This window comes from Typopeltis vanoorti, chromosome 10 (genome assembly GCF_054136105.1).
Source record: "Typopeltis vanoorti isolate ZY-2024b chromosome 10, IOZ_Tvanoo_1.0, whole genome shotgun sequence".
Lineage (NCBI taxonomy): Eukaryota > Metazoa > Arthropoda > Arachnida > Uropygi > Thelyphonidae > Typopeltis > Typopeltis vanoorti.
Window position 1 is genome coordinate 43,897,485 of NC_143558.1, and position 18,181 is coordinate 43,915,665.

An 18,181-nucleotide genomic window follows, 5' to 3' on the forward strand; every position below is an offset into this window, starting at 1 on the left:
CTGCCAAAGAGTATTTTTCTGTTGTCAACCCAATTCTGAATCTTATTCCTAACAAACTTCTCTAATACCTTGACCACAACTCCAGACACATAGACTGGTCTATAATTCAAAGCCTTACTCTTATCACCTCCCTTATGAATTGGAACAATTTTACCCTCTTTCCACTCTTTTGGAACTTGACCCAGTGAGAGACTCATGTTGAAAAGATATACAAAAGCTGTTGTTAACTCTCTGGCACATTCCCTCAAGACATGTGGTGGAATAGCATCAAGTCCCACAGCCTTATTTACATCAAGTCTATTCAATTCCTCATATACCTCCTGTTCACTTACTAACAGTTCCTCCTTTCAAGTTCTGCATGATGCCACATTCACAAGAATGAAATACCTTTAGAAATTGCTCACTAAATATCTCAACTATATCCTCTGCAGCGGTTATCATTCCTCCATTTTCACCAATCAATTCCATCCTACTATAATCATTCTTTCTTCTACTGGCGACATATCGAAAAAACTGCTTAGGATTTTTTTTTTGGCCGCTTTAGCTAACTGCTGCTCATTCTGCATTTTTGCTAAGCTAGTCACCTTCCTCGCCTGCTCTTTGTACTTCTCATGCAACTGGTTGTTATAAATACTCATTTTGTGTTTCTTCCATAATACCTTCTTCTTCCAGAATGCATACCTTATCTCTTGATTCATCCATTTTACACCCACTCTATTTACCCTCTTGACCCATTGAATACACTCTGATATTGCCTCCACCAAATAGTTCTTGAGTATGGCCCAAGCAGAATTGATATCCTTTCCATCCAGTTCCTCTTTCCAATTTATTATCGTAAGCTGTTTCCTGAGCTTTCCGTAATCACCAGTGTTATAATTCCACATATATCCCTTTCTAACAGACGTCCTCGAATGACTGGTCACCCTGCACGTGATCACCTCGTGGTCACTCTCACCAACTGGTGGAAGATTTGACACCTCATTTATAATAACATCATCTGATGAGATGATCAAATCCAATACTCTTGATCCTCGTGTACCCTCCGTTACGTGCTGCCTAAGGTAATTTTCTTTCAAAAACTCCAAAAATTAATTTTCTTTACTCCCAGATGCAGTCTCTTGCTTCCAGTCTATACTACCATAATTAAAGTCGCCCATAACAATAACTAATTTCTTGCTAGCTAGGCCAATTTGCCTATACATTTCCTTCTCATTACCCTCCATATTACCAGGTCTATAGCAACACCCAACTAAATATTTCATCCTGTTTACTTCTACCTCACACCATACCGCCTGAAAACCGTGACCACTATTTGCACCTTGAAATTCCACCTTAGATGGGCACAACTCATCTGCTACCATGAACAGTACTCCTCCCTTTCTTCCCTGTCTATCTTCACGAAAAATATCATATCCGTTCATCTCTATTCCTGTCAGGATGTCATCGTCATCTAACCACGTCTCACTTATACCAACAATTTTGGATATGAAAAAGTAGTTCCAAGAGGGGGGGGGGGGGAAGGAATCCTCCGTTGCCCTACCTAACCTAACGAACAGTAATGTAAATTAGCAGTCCATTAATAATGAAGCATTTCTCTGGTTCTAAGGCTATCGTGAAGCCGTGTGAGCGTTGTTTGTGCCTTCACTGGCTCGGCAGCGTTCTTGAATTTGAGTCAGAGAAAGCACTCAAACAATTCAGTGTACAAAAAATATATAAAATAAATAAAATAACTAAAAATGATATAATTTAATCTTTTTAATCTATCCTTTAACTTGCATCTTTGTTATAACTACACTGTTTCATTTAAGTAATTCTGCTTTTGAACATGCCCCCTTAGGTTAAAATATCTAGCGTAATGACAAACTAAAAAAACATAACATTACCGAGATGTTTCTTCGAGGCATTGGATAAAGACCGCATGCTTAAAATTAAGGTTTTAATTCATAGTTGAATTTGGAACAAACCACTTGGAAATAAACAAAATTCAAATGCAAATAATAACGATAATAATAATTGCGCTATACTAATACACAGGAAGTCTTTTTATCATCTCGACGAACATAAATTTCTTCCATGAAAAAAAAAAAAAAAAAAAAAAAAAACATGAACAACGTGCTTATAAACACTACGCATCCGAGCAATTATTTTCTAAAATTTAATTACTGAAATTTTATTTCTTGTAATATTAATACCTGAAAATATAATGAACAATATAATACATTCATTTCAAGGAGAAAAATCAACGAGAAAGTACAAGTAAAGTAATATACCTATTACAAGGTAAATTCCGAGCTACTGGAAATTCAAATTTGAACTTTATGTAATTATGCATATCAAACTTACCTTCATAGCATCGCTCATTATCACATAAACCATTCATTGTGTTTAACTTTAAAAAACAAGCTGTCCATCTTTGCTAATTATTGCTTTAAAAACATTTGGGAAAGAATAACTGCACATAGAAATCACGATTAGACACATACGCATATTGAAATCATTTGCTATAATTACGATTACTTCGTCTGCTTTATTTAGCGCCCCCTGTTATTAGTTTACAAAATAATTACTTTCTTTTGACTTCAAACAAATAGATAACACGCTAACATGAAAACAGAGAAAGTAAACAACTCTAAAAATTTAGTTTGAATGCCATCATTGCTTCTAATTTTTACTAATATTATTTTGATAGTTCCGCATATTATATACATATTTGCATTATTTTCTATTCAATTGTCTGAATATTTTCATTAAAATATTCAGACAATTTTAACTGATCTATTAAAAAAAGTATCGAGGTTTTATAAAGTCAACTAAAACAATGTCTACCTTTGGTTTACACGTTCAGTAGGAAACTCGTTAATGTAACCTGTTCTCCAAGACAAAATAGCAAGGCAGATAGAATTTATTATTGTTATACTTTCTTTAATGCAATCGCCATTTGCATTAAAGAAACTCACTACAACAGCGAGATGTAGTGGCCTCGCCCTTATCAGATGTTCCATTGTATCCAGTGTGTTGACTCCACTGTCAAATCAATTCCGGAATTAATTGCTCCCAAGCCTATCTTTGTAGAGTTCGTTACCATACTGGAACATGAAAACTTCAGCTATGCAATTCAGCGAACTACCAATATAAAATTCGCATTTAAAATTTTGTAGTGCCTCAATTCTGATTGTGACTGGAATAAAAGAAAAGAGTGTAGTTAATTTTAAAAAATATATACCCAGAAATAGTAGGGGATTGAAATATTCAACTTGTACATGCAATTAAAAAATAGCGTGAAGAAATTCAGACAGAAAGCTAGAACAATACCACATAAAATGTATTACATGAAAAATATATTAAGGTAGGCAAAAATAATATGGTTATTCTCAATGAAAAATAAAACAGAAAAAAAAATACACGATTAAAAGGAAAACAGAGCATACACTATCTAGCAAAAAATTATATCGGCATTTTTCTCCTCAGAAGGTACCAGTAAAAAAAACTACGTGATACGAGATATAAAGGTAAGGGACGCACTAAACAACTGTAGTTGTGCACAGTTTTGGAAATGGATCTTTTACCTTTGTTTCCATGAGCCATGCAACACAGAATCCAGCATACCTGCCTGTAGTCTGACAACTACGCTGGAATCTGCCTGTGTAGATTATTTCATTCCTATGTATTGGTACTTCTGTATTTTGTTAGTAATTTGAGACTACCTATTATAGTGTTCGTTGTTACTAGATTATAAATTGTTAAATCGCTATTCGAAGATACTGTGGACGTATGAACACAAACATGTGTTTCTCAGCTGCATCGACCTTTCACACTTGCTTAATTCATGAATCAATACAGAAAAGTTAGTCAGATCAATGTTCAGTTCCCCAGAACTCTGACGACCACCTATAATATTTCTATTATTCCGTTCAAAACAAGCAGTAAGAATTATGACTGTGTTGTTTGCATTATTAATTAATAACTTTCAGAAAGATGAAATATGAATAAATATCTGAGCAGGAGTAAGTGTCCTTTCGTCCCTATGGCGGGACACTTACTTTTATGGTGCAGCGTAGGTATCAGCTAAGATAGGTAGCATTTATCTCAACTGTGACCACAAGTTTACGCGGTCAAATAACTGTCTTTTAGAAGTGTTGTCATACACTATATGATCAAAAATATCTGGACGCTTGCTCATCCCAGCTCTCATTCTAATTTGAAAACTATTAATGCGGAGTTGGTCCACCATCTGCTGCTATATTAGCCTACAATCTTCTGGGAAGGCTTTCCACTAGATTTTGGTACATTACTGCGTTAATTCCCATCTATTCTTCCAGAGCAGCATCAGTGAGTCGCTGATGTCGGCCTGGCTCGCAATTGATGTTTCAATTCATTCCACAGTCATTCGAGGGAGTTGAGATCAGGGCTCTTCAACACCCATCTCATCAAACCGTTGCCACAAATATCTCGCTTTCTGAGGGGGGGGGGAGGAGATTGTCATGCTGATACAGGAAAGGGCCGTCACCGAAATGTGGCTATAAAGCTGAAAGCACAGAATTGTCTACAATGTCATTATAGATAGCAGCATAAGATTATAGCCCAGTCCGAACCATGAACAACAGCTCCCAGACCATAATGCCTCCTCCAAACTTTGCAGTTCGCACAACACATTGGGAAAAGCAGTGTTTTCCTAGCATCCGTCAAACCCAGACTCGTTCGTCGGATTGCTAATAATGAAATGTGATTCATCACTCCAGAAAACGCATTTCCACTGCTGCAGAGTCCACTGGCGGCGAGCATTATACCTCTCCACGTGACGCTGCCCTTACTGATGTTAGGCTTGTGCATCTACACAGTCATGGAAATCCATCTTCTTCAGCTCAGAATAATTGTACTGCCGTTGCTTATAGAATTTCGGAACTCGGTGCGGAGAACAGGCGATTTTTTTCGCATCACGAGCTTCAACACTTGGTGTTCCGCTCTGTGATCTACCAGGTAGCGATTGTTCGGTTGTTACTGTGAAGTGAAAATGATGCTTAGGAGCAGTATCACTTTTAGTTGCTCGGGGAAGCTGCAACAGGGCAGAAATTTCCCAAAGTGGATTGTTAAAAGATTCATGAGAATGCGATCAGCACAGTTACTGAATTCTGTAGTGAAGAAATAGAGCAAAATACTAATATCTTTTTTTCCAGTATTTCAGGGAGAACATCCATACAGGAGGGCGATAATCTGTAATCGCTGCCAAAGATGGGGAAAACAGCATATTATGTGACCATAAAGGGATAACCACGCAATTTTTTGCAACGCATTGTAGTTCTCTGTGTGAGAAAAAAAATCGCAAACAAAATTTACTATTTAATAGTGAATTTTTCAGAAAAATATCTTCGCACATTAGATATTCAAATAAGTTAGAAGTATTATACATCGTTAAGTACGTATGTTTCTTTTTCTGTTTATCAGATATATGGTATCCAATTTTTTTTAAAAAAAATAATTAAATATCTAATAATTACAATAAGCAGCTATGAAGCATTGCTAATGATTTTCTAAGGAAAGTCAAGTCGTTTTGATTAATGATATACAGCTGATAAAAAAATACTTTACGAGATTTAACCACAAAGTTCCGTAGTGGCCTTAGTACCTTACAAACATAAGTCATGAATTCAACTATCGGTGATGACTAAGGATTAAATAGCGACTTAAAAATTAGTTAGGGATAAAAGAGCGCCGCCTATTCCTTTTGAGAAATAAAAAAGTGCCAAAGAATTTAATCATTTTTAAGATGTGCGTGTGAGTCTTCTTCCGCCAAGGCATAAGAGGTGATAAGGTTTTTCCTTCCGCAAAACAGGCAAACCGTACAGAAGAACACACGCAATTTACGGACATAACACATTGGCCACGCATCCATAGTTGCTTCAGCATAATTCTAAACAAAAATTCCACCAGGCGTCACAACGAAAAATTTCAGACATCCTGACCTACTTCTTCGAATACATTCTGAATCGCTCTATTTGCTTTGTGTCAGAATCTTGCTCTGTCATAGAATCTATTTGTGTAATACTCATTACGCAAACAGATTCTATGACACAGTTAGGAAATCAAACATTTCTATAAAACAGCTTTCCCGATTTGGACCAATTTCTGAAAGATATCAATTCGAAGAGAAAGAAAACAGAATTTGATATTTTTTCAAAACTACAAATAAGGGGAAATAAATTAACATGCTTTTGTGCATAGTTCTCAAATATTTCTATGATTTTAGAGGATCGGGCAAAAGATAAAGTAATGGATAACACAATATTTCCCCTTCGGTTGAAAGATCCTGCGTTCGAATCCGAGGAACATTCATTCAACTAGAGGTGAGTTAGTCGGTCATTCCCATATGGCAGTTGTGGGATTTTTCAGCCTACAAAGGCCAAGCTGGCCAGAGAACGCAGGCAGTTAACAGCCATAATACACTGTCGTCATAACCTTAGTTATTTAAACCATAAATCAAATGAATCGAACCAGAAGGATGCTTAACAAGTAAATGCTAACGGTATTGCGGGAAAGCCAGTTCGTAAGACGATAATAGAATCGTGCTCTTAAAATTTTACAGATAAACCTGCTCATAAAACGAAGTTAAACCAGAAACGTTTAGTATAATCAATATTTTATTATATAAAACTGCATATATACCAGAAATGCAATACCACTAAGTGGGAAACAATTCCTGGAAATAATAAAATACTATTACAAATTTGAACTATTTCAGTATGAGACTTATTCGCCGGGTTAGTTTATTATCTCTAAAACATTGTTCAGTAGAGTTCTGATGACCTTGTTAACTTCTATGTTACCAAACTCCAGTCTTTCTTACTTTTGACAATATCTAAATCCCTGGAGAAGAAGGGATTTCTCTTCTTCATATGCTTTTGCCAAATCCATAAAACTTAAATACAGATTCTTGTTATAATCCTATGCAGCGAATCAAAGACAGAAAATTAGATTTCCTGTCTTTAATACGAGGTCGAGCCTTCTGATTGGCATCTCATGCCATCAATCAAGCTGAACCGCGATGAATAGAGAATAGTGGTGCCGATTAAATACTCTAACAACAACGCTTCCACCATAAACACATCGTTCGCATATTTTGCGGGACTGTGCTAACTGGTTACATGCACATTATTAAAAAGCTCTGGATCCGAAACTTAAAAAAAAAAATCATCACAATCACAGTATCTGATGTATTTCAATTTGCGGAGTGACCGTTCAAACATTTATCACCGACTACTATTATATTAAATTTAAAAAATAAAAAATAAATAAAAAAAACTTAGAAGTTTTACAGTAGTTATTTTCTTGGTTCGCATGTTTCAGTCCAAACAATGATGTAAGGTTGAATTCTCATTGGGCATTCCGTTGAATATCTTATAGAAACTATATAGTTACAGTAACGTAACCACGTGGCAACTATCCTACATCCATATTCCCCGCCCCCCAACACCGTATTGGAATTTCCAGAAACTTTGTGTCCGACTGGGTGTAAAGATAATATAGCATTTAACGAATAGTTTTTGCAAGAATAAAATTAGCACTATAAATTAAGCAAATGTACCATTTTTTAAAGTATATATTTTAAAACCATGATTTTTAAAGTTTACACAGCCATTAAAAAATGTCATGACAGTGTTTGTCGCAGTTTTGTTATAGAATATTTTCTACATTTTACTTACCGTTTGTTATACGCAGTTGCCATTCTATTAATCCAAAACAGAGTTCGTACATTCCGAGAAGTCTTTAAGCCTAACGATAGCTAAGTACCGTTGACGATAACTGAACACATCAGCACAGAGGGAAGAAACGTGTACACTATCGAAAGCGTCATCCTCCTTTCTGAACGAACTACTAGGGTAGGTCGGTACATATTTGGACTGAAATATTTACATATTTGTTCACGCGGCCCGCTACCGTCCCATACTCTGTAAACATTCTTCATACACCGTCCAAACAGAAATGAATGTTACGGCGAAAACTCCAACACAAACATAATTTCAACGAAGTGTTTGGTTTAGAGATAAAAGTGATGAACAAACTGAAAAACGAAGCTCCAGTCAAACCAATGAGAAGGAAGTGAGTAAATATGCCTTTGGTATTGTATGTATTAAAGTAGTTTGGATTAAAGGAAATGTTTGATTTAAGCACAAAAATGTTTGGCTTGCCCGCTTCGTTTATTGCTGTTGTGTAAACGCTTAAGATAAGCTACTAACATCAGTAAATGCTACTAGAGAATTATGCTTTCAATCCTTAACGGTATGTAATTATACCACTGTGTAAGTTAAAAAAGTATTTGGCCAAAAAATGTGAAGGATGGTTATACTAGAAATAGAACTTGAAACACGTATCGCACAGTATAAATATTTAACTTTTTATGATTTCACGTTCTGTTGAAAAATATAACTCTAGTGATACTATCGATCTTTATTAATAAAAATGGGAAACAGGCAAATTCGGTCCGTTTAATGATGTGCACGTCATGTAATTTAAAAACAGCACCGACTCCATCTAGTTTAATTCCCGGATATAGCTCGATGCAAGGTACCACATTTATTTTTTATTCCTACCCCCCTCAACCTACACTTGTGAATATTATTTAGGCTATATATTTGTTACTATCCTGAAGTAGTTCTCTCTCCATATATGTTAAAAAAAAAAAGTACCAGAAGTAATAGCATCAATCTAATTTACATATATAAAATCTATAAATGAACGTTTTAAATTATTTAAAATAGTTTATAAAATTCTAAAAACGGGATATTGTTCCATAGCGTGATACTGATATTATATTATGACACATAATTGGAAACAATCTGAACTGTTGGCGCATTATAAGCGCTCAAAAACTACTGGTTGATATATGTATTTAGGATTCTACATATTCGCACTGCAAGGAGTCGAAAATCGGTAGATTTAAGAATGCTCAAGCACAGATTTCATTTTGTAAAAGAATAAAAAAAAAAAAAAATCATTCTTGCTCTCAAACATTAATTATACTACATAAACAAATCTTCCTTTATTTTTAGTATTATTAGGGGTTTTGTAAATGTAAAATAAAACCGACGAAAAACAAGTAATAAAAGTAAACAAAACATCGATCGAACGTAAATTCTTGCGTCGATGAGGTGAGGTATGAGAAGTGAAGAGAAGTCTGAACCTTGTGACGTGAGAGTACCGAGCAACATTATACAAGTCATGTCAGAAGATTTTATAGTTATTTTTGTTAAATGTAGTATAAATAAAGTGCAAGGAACAAGAATCTGGATAACCTAAACAGAAGTTAATGAGTTATTTTTTATACTTTACATTATTTTGTCAATAGTTTTATTGAATATGTATACAGACACATTATTATGCGTTTTTAAATTATGAAATAACGCGATGTGTTTCTTTTGCAGCTGTCAGAATTTCACCTCCCCCGGTCATATCTTGATTCGGTTAGGTGATTCCAGTTTCAGTGCACAGATAAGGAATTAATATTCTCATGTGAATTACACATGAGAATATTAATCGAGCAACGTTTGCTACGAACTGCTTTATATGTGTCTGTGACTATTTCATGAAGCAACTAAAACCGCAAAATTTGGTCATTTGCGTGTATTCTCCGACAGTGTGTGTTTTGATGGTTTAAAATCCGGAGTTTCCTTCTCGAAAAGCAGGTCTCCCTACCAAAGTACATGTAATTCTTGTTCTGAGAATCTTTGCATTACTTAGAGCGATACAAAGGTATCTTCTGGCAAAGTTGACTCAAATTGTCTTCTTAGATATGTAAGTTGCCACTAACGAAAAATTACATTCGTATTCTTTCTTTCTTTCTTCAGTCCAACTGTCTCCTGGGGGTTGGATCGAGTCTTCCTTAACACTCGGGAGTTCGCAGCGGTAATTTTGTAGCGTTACGACGCCGATATATCTGAGAGATGCATTCATTACTAGTATGTGCTAAAATGCAATAAAACAAAGAAAAAGCACTGCAAATATAGTACATGATGGTACAAATTAAGTGAATATTAAATCCAACATTATTTCATAGCCGAATATAGAAACAAGAGTTTCGTGTCGAATATATAGAAACTAAAAGTTTCGCGGATGCAAGCATTAGTACACTTATGGGCAACTCGTAGTAAAGGTGGAGTAAGATCCAGACACTTTCCTTAGTATTTTCCATAAATGTAAAGTACATCTCCTAGAGGTCATGTATGACAAAAATAAGCCTTTGGTTCTCTATTTCAGCAATACATGATGGTTTATTTATTTTCAGCTACAATCTAGAAATTACTGAACAAAGGATAACAAAAAAAAAAAAAACTAAACCATATTATACTAACATTGCAGGTCGCGGTATTTCTCAGATACAATTTACTGTCAAATATCACAAACTTTTACATAACATGCGGTAAGGCAAACTGACAGCAAAAAAGGTGCGGAATATCACTCGTAACATATGAATGCACAGCTACTCATGACCTCCAAGCTATGCACTGAATTGTGTAAGAATATTTATATTAAACATTTTGCATATATCTATCAGATCAGATGCGAGCGCCCGAGTGTTAAGGGTACTCGATCAAACATCCGGCCAATTAATGCAGTCTGCACCCAATCCACTACTGCATCCCCCAAGGTTAAGTACTTATGCATGTATATCTGTGTGTTCACGGGAGCGGTTTACGCAATCGTTGGGAAACATCCACAAGTTGGGAAATCATACCTTTGAACAACAACAGCTCCTCAAGTTATGGATAGGATTCAAACCCAGGTATTTCCAACCAAAGGAGGACTCGTCTATACCAGCTGACCTAAAGTCTCTTAAATCTACATTACGTTTTTTTTTTTTTTTTTTTAAATTAAGTCTATATTCATAAACGTAATTCATAATGTACGCGACGCGAGCATCTCAAGTTTTAAGAGAATGTAGCAGAGCAACACGGTCGTATCATAAGTGAAGTTCTAGCAGGATTTATATAAAGATACAAACACTTACGAATGTTATGTAATACTTTCTATAAACATATGAGATGGACTACGTTGTGTTTCACTTGCCGGCCTGGTTGGCCCAGCAGTTAGCGTATCCGCTCTGCAGCCAAAAGACTGCGGGTTCGAATCCTGCTGTGGACATGGATGTTTGTGATTGTCTGTAGAAATACTAGTGGTGTAGTTGCGGTTACTTGTGGTTGGAGGAGACAGAGAGATATAGAGTAGGTGCCCTCCCTCGATGAGTCTGTGGACTACCTAGAAGTGTCACATAATAATTAGACAGCAATCCTCTACTACCCTGTGATAATATAATACCAAATTAGATTGGAACACTCTTTCTTTTCTATCTTTTAAATTAATCATATCGAATATGATTAATTTAAAAGATATGATCTTTTAAATTAATCATATCGAATATGCTCAGAGACATACTGTTACACCCTGATAACTTAAGAATGTGAAAATTTCAGTTATCATGATGTAACAAGAGAAGAAATAAAAATCCTGTATAGATAACTAAGCAAGCAAGCTTGTTCCTAAGCAGATATCATTAAGAGCCTTTGAAAGTAACGAATACAAAAAAAATTAAAAGAAAGAAAAATATGCTTGCATCCAGGTAAAAAATATACTGAAATTGTTTGGCTGAACTAAATAAAATAAAAAAAAAAAGCAAGGAAATTTTAATACAGTTGTGATATGATAAAATAAGGTTAAGTAAAGCAAAGAAGATTAGTCATAGGATTTTGTATGTGAGAGGCTAGTTTTTGCACTTGAAATAAGAGATTAAAGATTCGAGTTAATTCTTAGAAAATTTTGGAAAGGGAATTAATTTAGTATAGATGACATGGAGGTTAGCTTAAACAAAAACTAAAGCTCATGGTCATAATTCCCGAATTGAGACTTCGTCACGTGCACACGGACCGCATGATATTTTGGCAGAAAAACGCCACTCTAATTGGTCAGTGAAATTGACTCCAGTAAGGGGGGAAGAAAAGAAATTCAAGCTGCCGGTAGGGGTCATCGTACAAAAGGGTTAGGCACCCCCCCCCCCCACGAGGCTTTTTTCCTCAGAGTTTTCTTCATGAGTCTTCGTATAGGTCTCACGCGGTTTACCTGAGTGACGGGTTAGGAGTTTTCTCCGTCCGACACAATAAGAAAACAAAGTGTGCGGGATTTCGATTCCGTGTTCCTATTGTAAGAAATGAGGGACGCCGTTTAGTAAAAAAGAAAGAAGATATGTCAGTGTGTTTCATCGTCCAGTGATGGTAACGAGAGAAAGAAAATTCTATAAAGAAGTCAGTGCCCACGTGGTGAATTTCACAGCCATAGAATAGATGATCCTATGTATGTGTATGTCCTTGATTGAAGAATGTAAGGTAAAGATTGTGAAAGCCCATCTTGGTGCCAAAAGAACTTAGGAGTGCTAAGTTATAGAAGAGTTTGTCCTAGGAAGGTAAAATATCGGAAAAAGGTAGAGAACAGTGTAGAAGACCCAAGTCAAAAGGTACTGTAAAATCTCGTGTCAATTCCAATGATATGTAACTGTAGTCATTGTTCAATTACTGAACAGTTGAAGGGATTAATAAGAATTATACTAGGACTTTAGTACATGTCAAACTAGAATGAAAATGAGCTTGTTACTATTAATTAATAAGTATTCATATGCCTAGAGACATATTTTAATTAAGAGAGTTTTAAAGGTCAAAAGTGTGTATTAGCTCAGCGAAAGGATAATTTTAATCCATATTGATTAGTGAGAAAATTAGAGTAACTGACTATATATGTTCTAGAAAATACAGAATTATAGTGGGATCAGACCAGTAAGGGGTTAGACAAAAGATCAACTAGTTCTAGGATTATACATACAAACATGTATAAATAGAATCTGTTATGGCGATATGATCACAATTCTCATGTAGGATCTTAACTTAATACTTGCGTTTAGCTAGTGAAAATTTGTATTATATATTCTTAGTATTGAATTGAGTTTTATTTGATAAAGAATGAATTGTACCATGTTTAAGAGTTCAATAAACTTTTGTTCATTGAAAATACAGTTGTCTGAGATTGCCGCTCAATGCACCACTTGTAACAACGTACAAACCTAATCACGCGGGGGGGGGATTTTGTTGAGTTACGAGATAAAGCTCACGACTGCATATTAGTTTCACACTCAGACAAATTTTGGTAATTGCTCCTTGTTTTTGAATTTTATATCTTAAACTAAATGTTCTGAAAGGCGCAGTATAAAATAAATATTTAGGGACACTAAGGGGAGAAGAAGCTTGAACATTTGTATTTGGGTGATATCTCGTATATAGATAAGATTTGGATAAAGACAAGGAGAGTTTCAGAAGTTTAACAGTTTCACAAGTGATGTATAAGCACTAGCAAAAGAAACAATTAAAACAACAAACTGAATTTTTGCCTTACACCAAAAGAAATGCAGGTACTGAAAACAAGGAGGAAAGTGGAGGACTGATGAAACAAAGGGGTAGAGCCACTTAATTTTTATTTATATATGAAAAAAGCTCACAAAACAATCCCCCCCCCCCCCCCAAAAAAGGGAAATAAACTATTGGAGTATGTACCATTAAGTCCAGAATTTAATTTCTTGAAAAGAAGTCAGGTAAAGAAGGAACAAACACCAATACAGACTGGCCATTTATTTGGTTTAAAAGTTCTGAGCAATGATTTTTCTACAACAGTATTCCCACTTAACTTTGCCTTTTATGTCTGAATAGGAATTTGTCCACAAACAATGAGACTATGTTTTTCAAAAAAAAAAAAAAAAGTTGGAGGGTACTAGATGCAGGAAATAAAGGACTCTCCAACTTTTTTTTTTTTTTTTTTTTTTGTTGTTGTTGTTGTTTGAGAAAAATTTTAGTTGGCATTCAAAGGAAGATCTAAGACTGAGAGTTCTGCAAATGTTTTTAACAATCGCACTGGGCTCACTGTATCACATTTCAAGAGAAGAGAGCATCTTAGGTAAAAAAAGCATAGTCTGCAAACTTTTTTTTGATCACTCCTCATCTCATGTTATCCGATTTTGTGATAATAATAACAATTTTAACATAATAGGATTGTAACTTGTCATCTATATTTAGAATGAGTTTGTTTTACAGGAGCAAAAATCGGACCTCCATTGGGAAAAAATTGTGACTCTTCTCTGTAATTCAGAGAAGAGTCCTTTTTGTCATTTAGCTGAAAATTCAGCTAAATGACAAAAAAAAATTTTTTTTTTGTGTGTGACCAGTGATAATAATCTAAAGTTTGAGATTAACCTGGCATTAGTAAGGTGGGAAAATGTAACAAAAGTGGTAAGGTGGGGTCCCACACTAAACTTGCTTGCACACAACAGCCTGTCGTCTATGGCGTCGAGTAATGGGTTACGAGAGGGGAAGCTATATTAAGGCATGACTCACTGCCACGCGTTGTTAAAAATATAGTCAATTTAAAATCTTTGGGTCTGTGACATCCCGCCTTACTAACACTGGGTTAACTTTAATATAATGTAAGCCTTTGTAGATCAGTTGGTTTCAATCATGTCCTTTAGTTGGAAAGACATGGATTTGAATCCTGTTTAGACAAACTTTTATTGGGCTTTTCAAATGAAGGGGGAGTTATCTGGTCTTATTCTTGGGTGGCAGGGGCTATTCTTCTTGGAAACTCTGATTTTTTATTCTGCAAAACAAGTGAACAGGCCAGAAGAACACACTAAATTGCAAGCCATAATACACTATACAAACAGAATTAATCACACTATCAGAGTGGTAGCCAAGTTTCAAAGAAGCAAAGTTACTTCTCTTTGACAGGCCATCGAGCATAATGTGCAATGGAATGAACAATAACATAAAACAAGTATATTTATATTAATACAATATTAAACGAATTCATAAAAAGAAATTTCAATACTGATGACTTCAACATAGATGCATATAACTAGAATACAGTTCTTAAGCTTTTAGTGTAAGAGCAGTATCCTCCAAGAGCTTCTCAGGAAAATTCTTACCAGTAGATCATTTTGCTAGTACCCTTCCTTCACAACCATCAGAAGCAAGTTATAACCTAATATTTATTAACCATTAATTAATCATTACCACCATAATGATAAAAATAACAACCATATTCCTTATTTACTTTATTAATCATTTTATTATGTAAAGTAATATTTGTGAATAATGAATAGTAAGATATTTATGTTGGGATCCAGATCAAGTTACAGCACCTCTGTAGTTCCCTTCAGTTGGAAAATGCCTAAGTTGATAGTGTTGTGTGTTGATGATGATAGTAGTGGCAGTTTTGTGTAGATTAAATGGTGGAGATCGAGAGTAGTTTCCTCCCTTGATCAGTCCTTGGAGGTGTCACATAATAATAATGTTGAATTAACAGTTTTGAGATTCAACTTAAAGTTAATGGACACTGAACACTACAATACTGCTGTGCTAAAATGGATGGTGGAAGACAGTGGATAACAAAAAAACTTGACTATAGATCAGGGATGTAGCGGAAAAAAAATTTAATTTTATCTGAAAAATAGTATGCATTATATTTCATCTACCACCTGAAAACTTTCAAAAACTCATGACTGACATTTGTACATGATGTATAAACATATTGCTAATTTTTACATCATGTACAAATGTCAGTCATGGGTTTGTGAAGGTTTTCAGGTGGTAGTTGAATTGCATCAAAATGAGACTACCACCAATATGCTTACTGGTATAGCAAAGTAGCTTGAAAATGATGTTTGGTCTCTAAAAGAGGTTTTCTGGATTATCTAACCCTCATCCCACCCAGATACTAATATCTGATAGGCATATACATTTTTTTTTGTAGATGGAAATCACATAATATAAATGAAATAATATTCACAGTAATACAATTAAGTATATCAAATAACACCCAAATAGTATGAGATGAAATGAAAGCATTTATTAATATTCTTAAGACAGAAGATTAGTTTTTAGAACTCTGAAAATTTAAAATTAAATACAACACTGACACTTAACGAGAAATAAATCCTTGAAGAACAAGCTGTGTGAAATGCAAAGATATATATACAGTAATGGAAGCAAATTTATTATGCAAGATATTTGTACTTTTTTGTCACATGCTTTTATAATGTTGAGGGAACACTCCTCCCTCTCTCCTACTGACAGTGGCATTAAGCACAGTTTGCTATGCTGCAATGACTGCAGCAATCCTATGGGCATACTTTCCACAAGCATATGACAGCTATCCATGGGAATTTTGGGCCATTCTTCCTCTAGGATTGTAACAAGATTCTCGAACTGTTGCAGGGAAGATGTCCCTTGACCTTATACCCAATGCTCCAGTTCATCCCATAGATGTTTAATAGGATTGAGATCAGGGCTCTGTGGAATCCAGTCAAGTGTGATAATGTTCAAGTCCACAAACCACACAGTTACAGCAAAGCCTTATGACACAGTGCATTGTCTTGCTGAAAGAGACAATGGTCAGTTCTGGAGTTCAATGTTTGTGGCACCACAAACAGAGGTCCGAGACCAAACTAGGAAAAACAGGACCATACCACCACCTTCAAATTTTATAGTCGGGGTCACACGCTGGTAAGAGACGTTCACTTGGCATATGTCACACCTGCTTGATAGAGGGTGTAGCATAATTCGTCACTCCATAACACAGTTTTCTAAGCTTCCATATCCCTTGTACATGGTCTTTGCACCACTGAAGACGATACTAGATATTGGCTAGATACTGTCTGTGCTTTCATATGGTATAGTATCACCAATTGTTGACTTGAGATGGCCCAATTTATCAACAATTTGCTGAACAGATAGGCCTGCAACATGGCATTCTATCACAATGCATCTTTCAAACTCTGACAGTTCCCTTCTTGCAACTATTTCACACGGACACAGTTGCACTGTATGGAGGTATAAAAGTCTTACAGTAGCTGCAATGCATAGTTCAGAGGACCTGGACAGAGGGGACGAATTCCAGATGATTGGAGTAAGCTCTCATATAGTACCCATATATAAAAAGGGAAATAAAACAATGTGAGAATTAGAGGTATATCCCTATTGAGTGTTTCTGGTAAGATATATGCAAGTATACTTGAGAAACGGTTGAGAAGAATTGTGGAAGAAAAGCGTGGTGAAGAACAAGCTGGATTCAGGTCAAATAGAGGCTGTTGGGATCAGATCTTCACTTTATGACAAATAATGGAGAAATCATGGGAATATAACAAAGATCTGTATTTAAGTTTTGTCGATTTGGAAAAGGCATATGACAAGGTGCCAAGAGAGAAGCTATTCAATACACTACAGTTATATGGTGTCAATGGGGCATTATATCAAGCAATACTTAGTCTTTATTTGAGTTGTAATTCAGCAGTTAGAATTGAAAGTAGTACAGGAAGATGGTTTAACGTTAAATCTGGTGTCAGAGAAGGATGTATGTTATCCCCTCTGTTATTTATTATCTATATGGATCACATTATGAAGGAAAGTGGTAATAAACCAGATATCAAAATTGGAGATGTTCATGTCTGCTCTTTGCTTTATGCAAACAATGTTATACTTCTAAATAAATCTGCTACAAGTCTGCAAGATTCCCTGACTAAATTGAATAACTGTTGTAATAGATATGGTATGAAGGTCAGCAATAACAAGACAAAGACAATGAAAATAGGCAGAATCATTGAAAATGTCAACTGTGTTGTGAATGGAAAACCTATAGAACAAGTAAAACTTTCAGCTACTTAGGCACGATTTTTAGTGAAGATGGTAAATTAAATATGGAAATAGACAACAAAATCATCAAAGCTGATAGGGTAGGAAGTCAACTGAATAAATTTATATGGAATAAGAGAGAAAGTAGTCAAAACATTAAATTAGCTATATACAAGACAGTGTTCAAACCAGTTTTAACTTATGGATTGAGAGCTGGGTTAGAAGTAAAATACTTGACCAAAGACTAGAGACCAGATATGAGAGTCCTGAGAAAGATTAGGGGCATGAACAGATGGCATCAATGGCAATATCATATTAAAAATGAGGATACAGTAAACCTTTTATTTAATGGACTAATAGGGGCTAAGGGGTGTCTGTTAAATTGCAAATTTTTTAAAATAAAAATATCTGTAACATTATACTAGAATTTTATCAATATTAGCTATAACAAAAAAAAATTGTTTTACACACAA

General features: G+C 35.2%; 1 long non-coding RNA gene across 1 annotated transcript in view; it reads right to left on the reverse strand.

Moving 5' to 3' along the window:
• Nucleotides 1-7,824, reverse strand: part of LOC150102370 (uncharacterized) — a 399,049-nt gene extending 391,225 nt beyond the window's left edge. Inside the window, exon 1 of the long non-coding RNA XR_016548919.1 lies at nt 7,698-7,824. This is a non-coding gene — a long non-coding RNA (uncharacterized LOC150102370). The remainder of the gene's footprint in view (nt 1-7,697) is intronic.
• Between the last annotated feature and the right edge of the window lie 10,357 nt (nt 7,825-18,181).